We start from the raw sequence: 12,586 nt of genomic DNA, 5'->3' as shown, positions 1-12,586 counted from the left end.
CCTTGTGTTCACACGACAATTGTATCATGTTTGAACAATTTTCATAGTTGTGTTGTAGTTCAGATCGTGTTTGTTAAATATGAAAACTGTAATAAAATATTATTTTAAAAAAACAAATGAAACAAATAGAGATGCAGCAAAAATAATCAGAAATGTAGGTGCGACATGAAGACAGTGAATTGGAGATGCAGTGAAAAGAAAGAGATAGAGCTTATGAAATGGAAATTGAAATGAGAAGGTGGAGAGAGAGGAGGAAGCAAAGGCACTAGAAATTAAAAGGGAGCTTCCAGGAGCTAGAGGGGCACTTAACCCTAGGACGGAATCCAGGGGTGATGTGCTTACATTTATACAGGCTCTCCCAAAATTTGAAGAGAAGGAAGTAGAGTCATCTTTTTACAGCATTTGAGAAAATAGCAACTCAAATGGGGTGGGCGAAAGAAAAGTGGATATTACCCATGCAAATCGACAGGGCATCAACAGGAAGATTATGCTTCCCTGTCAGCGGGGGAGGTTTCTGAGGATTATGACTGGGTTAAAAAAAGCGAGTCTGGGTGCATATGAATTAGTTCCTGAGGCACATAGGCAAAAGTTTTGGAATTTAGCTGGGACACAGTTATGCTGAATTTGAAAGGGTTAAGCAGAACAATTTTAATCGGTGGACATGAGCATTGGGAGTTGAAACTACCTATGAGGCTCTTGAGAGACGTCATGCTCTTGGAAGAATTTAAGAATTCACTATCTTTTGTGATAAGAACCCATATTGAAGACCAAAGGATGTTAGACACCATGGCTGATGAATATGAGATAATCCCTAAATTCAAACCTTTATTCTTTGGGTATTTTCTAGGAATTAAGAGTTAATTTCAATTCTGTTGCAGGTCGGGTGGGGCTGGAATTGACTGCGTACTAGCCCAGGGTGTCTTAAGAATAGCCAATTTTGAATTAATGGTTGAAGAGTTAGCAACATGGTCACATCTGTGCAGATTTCTGCTTAACCAGAGTTATATTTTCATCTGAATCAAGGGTCCCAGGGGTCAGATCCCTGGCATTTTGCTTTAAACATGTAGAAATTAAAACATTAGTTCTGATTAATAATTGGATCTGATATTTGTATTTAGTACAGAGATTATATTTGTTAGGAGGGAAGAATTCTAGCCTAATTCCGAGTCAGTACTGGGTTTTTGTATTTGATTTTATGCATTAGGGATAGTCTACGTTTGGTGCACATTTGAAGCCATTAAACTTTGGTTAACGTGCAGTCTCATAACAAAGCTTTAGATCAGCTACTTCGCAAAACTGATTTTTAAATTGCTTATTTTAATCAATTGTCTACACCACATGAAATCTAGCCGAAGCAGTAATCAGAACAGGGCATGAGGCACTTCAAACTCAAAAAATCTATCATATTATAACATTGATTCTGACTAATTGATTATTTTGGAAAAACAGTGCAAAATGAACAAAGCTCTAAAAAAAAAGGCTTTGTTCTTAATCACACACCATTGCGAGTAGCAATTTTCCCTGTACCTGGACTTCAGAATTCTACCAGGATGGTACAAGTTATTCTGGACTTCGCGCATTGAAAGTTTGCACAGCATTGATGTAGATTGTGCATATAGGATTAATCCTTGTCTTTTCTGTGTTTTTTAGCTTTTTAAAATATTAACAGTTGAATTAGTGAACTCTTGAGAAGTGTGAGAATTTTAGCTAGAAATGAAAAAACAATGGACGGGATTCTCTGCCCAGCTGCACCCATTTTTCGGGGGTGTGGCATGGGATCCTCCGACCCGCCAGCCGGCCAACAGAGATTCCTATTGTGGGCACCCCCACACTGTCGGGAAATCCGCGGGCGTGTATGCGCTGCCGGTGAAACAGAGGATCACGCCGACGGAGAATCCAGCCCAATAACTTTTGAGGCCACTTGTAATCTGTCTGCAAGAGGTTGCAACCATTTATCTTCATCAAATAACAAGGGGCGGGACCTTCGAGTTACCCCCACCCCGAGACCGGGAATTTGTGCCCCAGGTCAACAGACCTCCAACAAATCGTTGCAAAGTATTCCCCAATTGATTGGAGCTTGACAGATTAGACATTTGTGCTCTTTTCTCATCTTAAAACCCTTGACACTAAATTCTGCCAGTAAACTTGTGTTGAATCTCCGGTACCATTATTTTTATTCTAATCTAGCCCTGACTAATTGGTTTGCTCTAATCTTTGCATGTTGCCAGGGTAGCAGATCTGATCAAGCACACCAGGTTCCAAATACAGCACCTCGTCTGAAACATGCCTCAACACAGTGCGCAACACAGGCCTCATCTGTTCTTTGTAAATCAGAGATAACAGTGTGGCTGATTGAAACACCTTGCACTCACTCCATCTGGACATCCACATCTGCAGTCATAAACCTCAAGCTGGGGAAATATATGCCATCCCAACCACCTGGACCTTTGCCTGGCTTTTACTGATAACTTTGGCATCACAAAAAAAAATACTATTCCATATTCTTGGAAATGATTTGTAAATACCCACAATAAGAAAAAGTTGTAATTTTCACTTTAACTATTTAATCTAGTCTACAACAAAATAAGTCATATGCATCCCAATATAGTTGCAAGCCCTAGAGGAACATAAGAACCGGAGTAAGCAATTTATGCCCTTGAGCCTGCTCTGTCATTCTAGCTGATCTGTACTTCAAATCCATTAACCTGCCTTTGCTCCAAAGTTCTTGATACCTTTACATGAAACAAATCTATCAATGTCAATATTGCAAATTGCCATTGATCCAACATTCACGATGGGGGGGGGGTTCTCTTGGTGTCAAAATGTGTTTTGTGATTCACTTCCAAATAGCCTGGTGTAGTCCTCAATAATAACAATTATTAGTGTTACAAATAGGCTTCCATTAACACTGCAATGGAGTTACTGTGAAAAGCCCCCAGGCGCCACAATCCAATACCTGTTCGGGTACACAGAGGGAGAATTCAGAATGTCCAATTCACCTAACAAGCATGTCTTTCGGGACTTGTGGGAGGAAACCGGAGCACCCGGAGAAAACCCACACAGACACGGGGAGAATGTGCAGACTCCGCACCCAGTGACGCGAGTCGGGAATCGAATCTAGGTCCCTCGTGCTGTGAAGCAACAGTGCTAACCACTGTGCTACCGTTATGACATTTTATTGCCAGGAATATTCCCCATTTATACAACAACTTAACATGCTTCAGGTCCTAGACACAAATATAGTGGGCAGAACAGCTGGATAGAGAGATGTGGTCTTTTGTTGGTGCATTTCTACAGCCAGTCTCTTTTATATGTCTTTCTACTGAATGGGCTGTGCTCTTTTTGTCATTAATTCATTCCTTCCCCTGCAGAGGGACTCCCTCAGCTCTAGGACCATTTGGGTAAATCCCTTTTGCATCCCCTCAGTGGCCCTCGCATGTGCCCTAAGGTATGGTGACCATACTTTACTTTCGTTGGACATAATATCCTAATTGTGGCCTTGCGAGAACTTTGTAACGGTTCGGAAAAATTTCCCCGCTTTTGTAGTCCAAGAAGCCCAAGATTCCATATGCTCTGCTAACCACTCTTTCCATATGCCTGCCACATTCAAAAATCTAAGCTCATGGACCCCCCAAGGGCCTTCTGTTCCTGCGCACTCTTTAAAACTGTACCATTAAATTTGAATTGCTCTCCCTGTTCCAGCTGCCAAAATGCCAGATCTCACCATTTTCTCTATTAAATTCCATCTACCACTTCTCTGCCCATTCTGCCTACCAATCTATGTCCTGTTGCAGTCAATTGGCATCACTCTCACCTACCTTCATATTCATGAGTCTCAGTTTTGTTAACTAGCCTACTGTGTTCTACTTTGTCCAAATGATTTCTGAAAATCCGCATGGACAACTTTTATTGCTTTCTCTTTATTAACCTTCTCTGTTAATTCATTAAAAAATAAATTAGACCAGTAAAACATCATCTACTTTTTACAAATCCCTGCTTGCTCTCCTTAATTAACTCAAATGCCTGTAAGTCCCTATTGATCTTTTTCCCTGATTATTCTTTCTAAAACCTTACCTACCGCTGATCTTCAGCTGGCTGACCAGTAGATACTGGGAATGCCTTTGCACCCTTTCCTGAACAAGGGCGTCATATTTGCCACTCTCTAATTCTTTGGCACCTCCCTCCATATGTAGGAAGGTTGGAAGATTATGACAAACCCTTCTTCTATTTTTGCTTTGACTCCCTTTAGCAACTTGGGATGCAAGCTAACTTTAGCAGGTGACTTATCCACTCTAAGCATAACCATCTTTTCCTGCATATCCTTTCTCACAATTTTCATCCCATCTATTACCTCTCCCATCTCCACTTTATTATTATATTTGTTGTTATCTTCTTCCTTATTAAACAAAGTACTTATTAAATATTCTCGCCTTGCTCTGAACCTCTGAGCATTTATCACCTTCTTTGTCCCTAATATGCCTATCTCCCCTCTTACTATCTGTTTACTATTTACATGCTAGTGGCAGATTTTTGGGCTCCCTTTTATGTTAACTGCCATTCTATTCTCATATCCTCACTTTGCCACTCTTTCCTTCTGTTGTCTGTAAATTACTTTTATTAAATCATCAGAAACTTCGACCAGTTTAGTAGTAAAACATTTTACCCAGATGCCTTTTACTTATGAAACCAACAAAGGACAAAACAGGTTCCGGTTTAACCCAATTTTCGTCACAATTCTCTCACTCACCCAAAATACGACGCCCACTCACAGCTGAACTCTAGACATTACCCGCGAAGGAGATAGGCTACGAGTGGACTCTGGGCTCAGAGCTCATGGTCCCCTCTTCTTGTGATAGTTGTGCCTGGGGGACTCCCAGGTTATCGCTGAAGATCTGTTCCAATGTCCCTTCTTTTATACGGTTCTGCAACACCATGTCATAGGTATACACCCACACCTGGCCTGAGTTCTATTGTCCCATCCAGACTCAAACTCGTTAATGGGAGTAAACAGGATACTCCTGTTCAGCTAGGGTGATTCATCCAAGATCCATTGTCCTCTGAAACATTTTGTCTGACCAGCTATTAGCCCATTATGGAGTCTGATAACCTCTTTCTCATTCATCGTGCTGCAAAAGTAATCACCTCCTGTCTGGAAATCAGTTACATATTCATAGCATGGTCTTTGTCCTTTTGTATAAATGTGATACCTACTATGAGTGGGTAATCCCAAAGTCCACATAGTGATAACGAGTTTCTGTGTTGACTTGAGTGCTCTTGCAGAAAACCTGTATTGATTCCAACCGGGGCCTCATTTGGGAGTTTCTAAAACTGGCTCTGTGTTTTTCCCCATTGTCAGCCTGTTCCCAGTACCACACTTCTACACTTCTCCTTCAACTTATTATAATTCACCTGACATGCATCATAGATACTCTTTTATTGTTTGATCATATTCTTTATTGTCTCCAAGGAGAAGTGGCTTTTGTTCCCCTGCCTTTACCTCGTGTTGTAATATGCCTAACTTGTATTTGATATACCTCCTCCTTAAAGACCATCCATTGTTCTGTTACAGTTTTCCCTCTCAGTCTTTGGCTCCCTTTTACTCTGGCTGGATCCCTTCTCATCCTATGGACGTTAGCCCTCTTGCAATTTAGAAGTTATTCTTTGGATTAGTAGGGAGGTCTTCTGACTCAGTGGCTAGCGTCCCTGTCTCTAAGCCTGAAACTCCGAGATTGTGTCCAACCCCAGAATTTGATGTCAAGGAAGGTGCGTTCATGACGCGGTCAAACAGGTTGAGTGTCAACCTGTAAATCCTGACTTCCGGGTGCGGCGATGACCAGCTAAGTCGCACGTTTCGGCAGCTCCCGGTGGAACGGACTTTTGGGCTCTTAATAAGAGCCCCAACGGCAATTTTAACGGCTAAAAACACTGTGCGGTAAACCAGAAGGGAATCCCCCCTGGATACGGATGGAAAAAGGGGAGGAAAGTGGCCGGATTGCGGTGGATCCTTTAGAGCAGCGGCAAGGAAGGCAAGCAAAAACCAAGATGGCGTCGGAAGGTGGCAGTTTAATATGGGGCCCTGAACAACACGAGTTTTTGAAACGCTGCGTGGAAGAGCTTAAAAAGGAGATGAAGAAGGAGCTGTTGGCCCCGATATTACAGGCGATCGAAGGGCTAAAGGAGGAGCAAAAGACCCAGGAGCGGGAGCTTCGGGTCGTGAAGGCAAAGGCTGCCGAGAACGAGGACGATATACAGGGCCTGGTGGTGAAGACGGAGATGCACGAGGCACACCATAAACGATGTGTGGAAAGGCTGGAGGTGCTGGAGAATAACGCGAGGAGGAATAATTTAAGGATTCTTGGTCTTCCTGAAGGTGCGGAGGGAGCGGACGTCGGGGCATATGTGAGCACGATGCTGCACTCGTTAATGGGAGCGGTGGCCCCGGCGGGTCCGCTGGAGGTGGAGGGAGCATACCGAGTGATGGCGCGAGCACCAAGAGCAGGAGAAATTCCTAGAGCCATAGTGGTGAGATTCCTCCGTTTTAAGGACAGAGAGATGGCCCTTAGATGGGCAAAGAAAACTCGGAGCAGTAGGTGGGAGAACGCGGTGATCCGCGTATATCAAGACTGGAGTGCGGAGGTGGCGAGAAGGAGGGCGAGCTTTAATCGGGCCAAGGCGGTGCTTCACAAAAAGAAGATAAAATTTGGAATGCTACAACCGGTAAGACTGTGGGTCACATATCAAGGGAGGCACCACTACTTTGAGACGGCGGATGAGGCGTGGACTTTTATTGTGGAAGAAAAACTGGAATAAGCGGGTTACTAAAAAAGAACGTTTGAAACAAAGTGGTGGGGCGAGTATGGGGGGCGAAGAGGGGGGAAAAGGGGGAGAAAGATGAGTTTTATGTTATTAATCCTGCGATGCGGTAACTTTTTTCTCTTCCGCAGGTGGTGGTGGAGGGAGGAAGGGAGGTGGAGGAGATGGGGCGTTGGCCATGGGAGGCGGGGCCAAAAGGGAAGCGCGGGCTTTGTTCCCGCGCTATGATAATCATGGCGGGAATAGGGAAGCAGGAAGGAGGGGGCGTCGCGCGGTGCGAGCCGAGGTCACGGGGGGAAGCCGAGGCCGGCCAGAGTTTGCTGACTTCTGGGAGCAACATGGGGGGTGTAACTACGCTAGTGGGAGATCTAGCGGGGGGGGGTGGGAGGGGGGAGTTACTGGGTTGCTGCTGCTGGGGAGAGGGGGGAGCTGGAATGGGGTGGGGTGGGCGGGGGGGCGCCGCCTGGGGGGACACAGCTGCGTGGGAACCGGGTGAGGAGCTGGAAAAAGGGGATGGCTAATCGACAAGGGGGGGGTAAAAAGCCCCCCAACCCGGTTGATCACGTGGAATGTGAGAGGGCTGAACGGGCCGATAAAGAGGGCACGAGTACTCGCACACCTTAAGAAACTTAAGGCAGACGTGGTTATGTTACAAGAGACGCACTTGAAACTTATAGACCAGGTTAGACTACGTAAAGGATGGGTGGGGCAGGTGTTTCATTCGGGGCTAGATGCGAAAAACAGGGGGGTGGCTATACTAGTGGGGAAGCGGGTTATGTTTGAGGCAAAGACCATAGTGGCGGATAGCAGGGGCAGATACGTGATGGTGAGTGGCAAATTACAGGGGGAGGCGGTGGTCTTGGTAAACGTATATGCCCCGAACTGGGATGATGCCAATTTTATGAGGCGCATGCTAGGACGCATCCCGGACCTAGAGGTGGGAAAGTTGGTAATGGGGGGAGGTTTTAATACGGTGCTGGAGCCAGGGCTGGACAGGTCGAGATCCAGGACTGGAAGGAGGCCGGCTGCAGCCAAGGTGCTTAAAGATTTTATGGAGCAGATGGGAGGAGTTGACCCATGGAGATTTAGCAGACCTAGGAGTAAGGAGTTTTCGTTTTTCTCCTATGTCCACAAAGTTTATTCGCGAATAGACTTTTTTGTCTTGGGAAGGGCGTTGATCCCGAAGGTGAGGGGGACGGAGTATACGGCTATAGCCATTTCGGATCACGCTCCACATTGGGTAGACTTGGAGATAGGGGAGGAAACAGAAGGGCGTCCACCCTGGAGAATGGACATGGGACTAATGGCAGATGAAGGGGTGTGTCTAAGGGTGAGGGGGTGCATTGAAAAATACTTGGAACTCAATGATAACGGGGAGGTCCAGGTGGGAGTGGTCTGGGAGGCGCTGAAGGCAGTGGTTAGAGGGGAGCTGATATCAATAAGGGCACATAAAGGAAAGCAGGAGAGTAGGGAACGGGAGCGGTTGCTGCAAGAACTTCTGAGGGTGGGCAGGCAATATGCGGAGGCACCGGAGGAGGGACTGTACAGGGAAAGGCAAAGGTTACACGTAGAATTTGACTTGCTGACAACGGGCACTGCAGAAGCACAGTGGAGGAAGGCACAGGGTGTACAGTATGAGTATGGGGAGAAGGCGAGCAGGTTGCTGGCCCATCAATTGAGGAAAAGGGGAGCAGCGAGGGAAATAGGGGGAGTGAGGGATGAGGAAGGAGAGATAGAGCGGGGAGCGGAGAGAGTGAATGGAGTGTTCAAGGCATTCTATAAAAGATTATACGAAGCTCGGCCCCCGGATGGGAAGGAAAGAATGATGTGCTTCCTGGACCGGCTGGAATTTCCTAAGGTGGAGGAACAGGAGAGGGTGGGACTGGGAGCACAGATCGAGATAGAGGAAGTAGTGAAATGAATTAGGAGTATGCAGGCGGGGAAGGCTCTGGGACCGGATGGATTTCCAGTCGAATTTTATAGGAAATATGTGGACTTGCTTGCCCCGATACTGATGAGAACCTTTAATGAGGCGAAGGAAAGGGGACAGCTGCCCCCGACTATGTCGGAGGCAACGATATCGCTTCTCCTAAAGAAGGAAAAAGACCCGCTGCAATGCGGGTCCTATAGACCTATTTCCCTCCTAAATGTAGACGCTAAGATTCTGGCCAAGGTAATGGCAATGAGGATAGAGGATTGTGTCCCGGGGGTAGTCCATGAGGACCAAACTGGGTTTGTGAAGGGGAGACAGCTGAATACGAATATACGGAGGCTGCTAGGGGTAATGATGATGCCCCCACCAGAGGGGGAAGCGGAGATAGTGGTGGCGATGGATGCCGAGAAAGCATTTGATAGAGTGGAGTGGGATTATTTGTGGGAGGTGTTGAGGAGATTTGGCTTTGGAGATGAGTATATTAGATGGGTACAGCTGCTGTATAGGGCCCCGATGGCGAGCGTGGTCACGAATGGACGGGGGTCTGCGTATTTTCGGCTCCATAGAGGGACGAGGCAGGGATGTCCTCTGTCCCCATTATTGTTTGCACTGGCGATTGAGCCCCTGGCAATAGCATTGAGGGGTTCCAGGAAGTGGAGGGGAGTACTCAGGGGAGGAGAGGAACACCGGGTATCTCTTTACGCGGACGATTTATTGGTGTATGTGGCGGACCCGGCGGAGGGGATGCCAGAGATAATGCAGATACTTGGGGAGTTTGGAGAATTTTCAGGATATAAGCTGAACATGGGGAAAAGTGAGCTGTTTGTGGTGCATCCAGGGGAGCAGAGCAGAGAAATAGAGGACTTACCGCTGAGGAAGGTAACAAGGGACTTTCGCTACTTGGGGATCCAGATAGCCAAGAATTGGGGTACATTGCATAGGTTAAACTTAACGCGGTTGGTGGAACAGATGGAGGAGGACTTCAAGAGATGGGACATGGTATCCCTGTCACTGGCAGGGAGGGTACAAGCGGTTAAAATGGTGGTCCTCCCGAGATTCCTCTTTGTGTTTCAGTGCCTCCCGGTGGTGATCACGAAGGCTTTTTTCAAAAGGATTGAGAAGAGTATCATGAGTTTTGTGTGGGCCGGGAAGACCCCGAGAGTGAGGAAGGGATTTTTGCAGCGTAGTAGGGATAGGGGGGGCTGGCGCTACCGAACCTGAGTGATTACTACTGGGCCACCAACATCTCAATGGTATGTAAGTGGATGGGAGAAGAGGAGGGAGCGGCGTGGAAGAGATTGGAGAAGGCGTCCTGTAGGGGGACTTGCCTACAAGCCATGGTGACGGCGCCGTTGCCGTTCTCGCCGAAGAAATACACCACAAGCCCGGTGGTGGTGGCTACTCTGAAAATTTGGGGGCAATGGAGACAGCATAGGGGAAAGACGGGAGCCTCGGTGTGGTCCCCGATAAGAAACAATCATAGGTTTGCTCCGGGGAGTATGGATGGGGGATTTGGAACATGGCAAAGAGCAGGAGTAACACAATTGAGAGATCTGTTTGTAGATGGGACGTTTGCAAGTCTGGGAGCGCTGGCCGAAAAATATGGGTTGCCCCAAGGGAATGCATTCCGGTATATGCAACTGAGGGCTTTTGCGAGGCAACAGGTGAGGGAATTCCCGCAGCTCCCGACGCAGGAAGTGCAGGACAGAGTGATCTCAAAGACATGGGTGGGGGACGGTAAGGTATCAGACATATATAGGGAAATGAGGGACGAGGGGGAGATTATGGTAGACGAGCTGAAAGGGAAATGGGAAGAAGAGCTGGGGGAGGAGATTGAGGAGGGGCTGTGGGCTGATGCCCTAAGTTGGGTAAACTCATCGTCCTCGTGTGCCAGGCTAAGCCTGATACAATTTAAGGTGTTACACAGGGCGCATATGACTGGAGCACGGCTCAGTAAATTTTTTGGAGTAGAGGATAGGTGTGCGAGATGCTCGAGAAGCCCAGCGAATCACACCCACATGTTCTGGTCATGTCCAGCACTACAGGGGTTTTGGGTGGGGGTGACAAAGGTGCTTTCGAAGGTGGTGGGGGTCCAGGTCGAACCAAGCTGGGGGTTGGCTATATTCGGGGTTGCAGAAGAGCCGGGAGTGCAGGAGGCGAAAGAGGCTGATGTTTTGGCCTTTGCGTCCCTAGTAGCCCGGCGCAGGATACTGTTGATGTGGAAGGAAGCCAAGCCCCCGGGTGTGGAGACCTGGATAAATGACATGGCAGGGTTTATAAAGCTGGAACGGATTAAGTTCGTCCTAAGGGGATCGGCTCAAGGGTTCACCAGGCGGTGGCAACCGTTCGTCGAATACCTCACAGAAAGATAGAGGGAATGGAAAAGAAGAAGACAGCAGCAGCAACCCGGAGGGGGGGGGGGGGGAGGGGTGAAGGGGGGGGGGGGAGGAACCAGAGGGATTCTCAGGGATGTTAATATATAAGTATAATATGTATAGGTTGTTGTTATAGATAATTGTATATTGGACGGTTAAAACATATTTTTGGAGAATATTTATTTGGGACAAGGCAGTTGCCATTTAGTTTTGTTTTTGTTTATATATTATTTATTTCTTGTTTATAAAACTGGCCATTGTTATTTATATTGTGATATTACTGTGTAAAGGATACACAATGTACTGTGATGGTTGGCCAAACATTTTCAATAAAATATTTAAAAAAACAAAAAAACCTGTAAATCCTTCCAAATTCTCCAAAGGCTGGCGGTAAAAGTGGGAAGACTCCTGGTCAGTCATGCTTGTTGTGGAGTGGAACCCCTCAGGCTATAAGCCCCTGGCGGCAAATTACCGACTGGTTCCAGGAATTACTAGATATGCAAACAAACAAAAGTCTGCCTTAGTGCACCACTAGGTGCAGGAAGAAAATTGGAACTTTAGATTATTCCTTGCTCTGCTCCATTACTAATCTAAACCTTATGATAGGTTGGATCACTTTTACCTAAGTGTTCCCCCACAGACACTTGATCAACATCGCCTATCTCATTCCCCAGCACCAGATCTCCTTCTTAGTTGGACCAAAAAACTTCTGAAGGAGGTTCTGCAAAACACATTTCACAAATTGGGTGGCAAAGTGGTTAGCACTGCTACCTCACAGCAACAGGGACCCGGGTTCAATTCCAGCCTCGGGTGACTGTGCGTAATTTGTACTTTCTCCCTGTGTCCTTGTGGGTTTCCTCCGGGTGGTCCGGTTTCCTCCCACAGTCCAAAGATGTGCAGGTTGGTGGATTGGTCATGCTGAATTGTCCCTTAATGTCCAAAAGGCTAGGTGGGGTCCCGGGGATAAGGTGGGGGCCTAACCCTGGGTGCTCTTTCAGAGGGACGGTGCAGCCTCAAATGGCCTCCTTCTGCATTGTAGGGATTCTATGAAATTCCTCCGTCCTTGTGTAATGAGGCAGACTTGATTAGGGAACACAAGGTGAAGGAACCCTTAGGGAGCAGTGACCACAATATGATAGAATTTACCCCACAATTATATGGGAGAAACTGCAATCAGATATAACGGTATTACAATTAAATAAGGGTAACTACAAAGACATGAGGGCGGAGCTGGCCAGAGTTGATTGGAAAAGGAGCCTAGCAGGGAAGACAGTGGAACAGCAATGGCAGGGGTTTTTGGGGGTTATTAGGGAGGCACAACAGAAATTCATCCCAAGGAGGAGGAAACATACTAAGGGGAGGACAAGGCATCCATGGCTGACGAGGGATGTCAAGGACAGCATAAAAGCTAATGAAAAAGCATACAAAGTGGCGAGGAATAGTGGGAAGCCAGAGGATTAGGAAG

Source organism: Scyliorhinus torazame, chromosome 12 (assembly GCF_047496885.1).
Source record: "Scyliorhinus torazame isolate Kashiwa2021f chromosome 12, sScyTor2.1, whole genome shotgun sequence".
Lineage (NCBI taxonomy): Eukaryota > Metazoa > Chordata > Chondrichthyes > Carcharhiniformes > Scyliorhinidae > Scyliorhinus > Scyliorhinus torazame.
Note: the sequence above shows the minus strand (reverse complement) of the source record.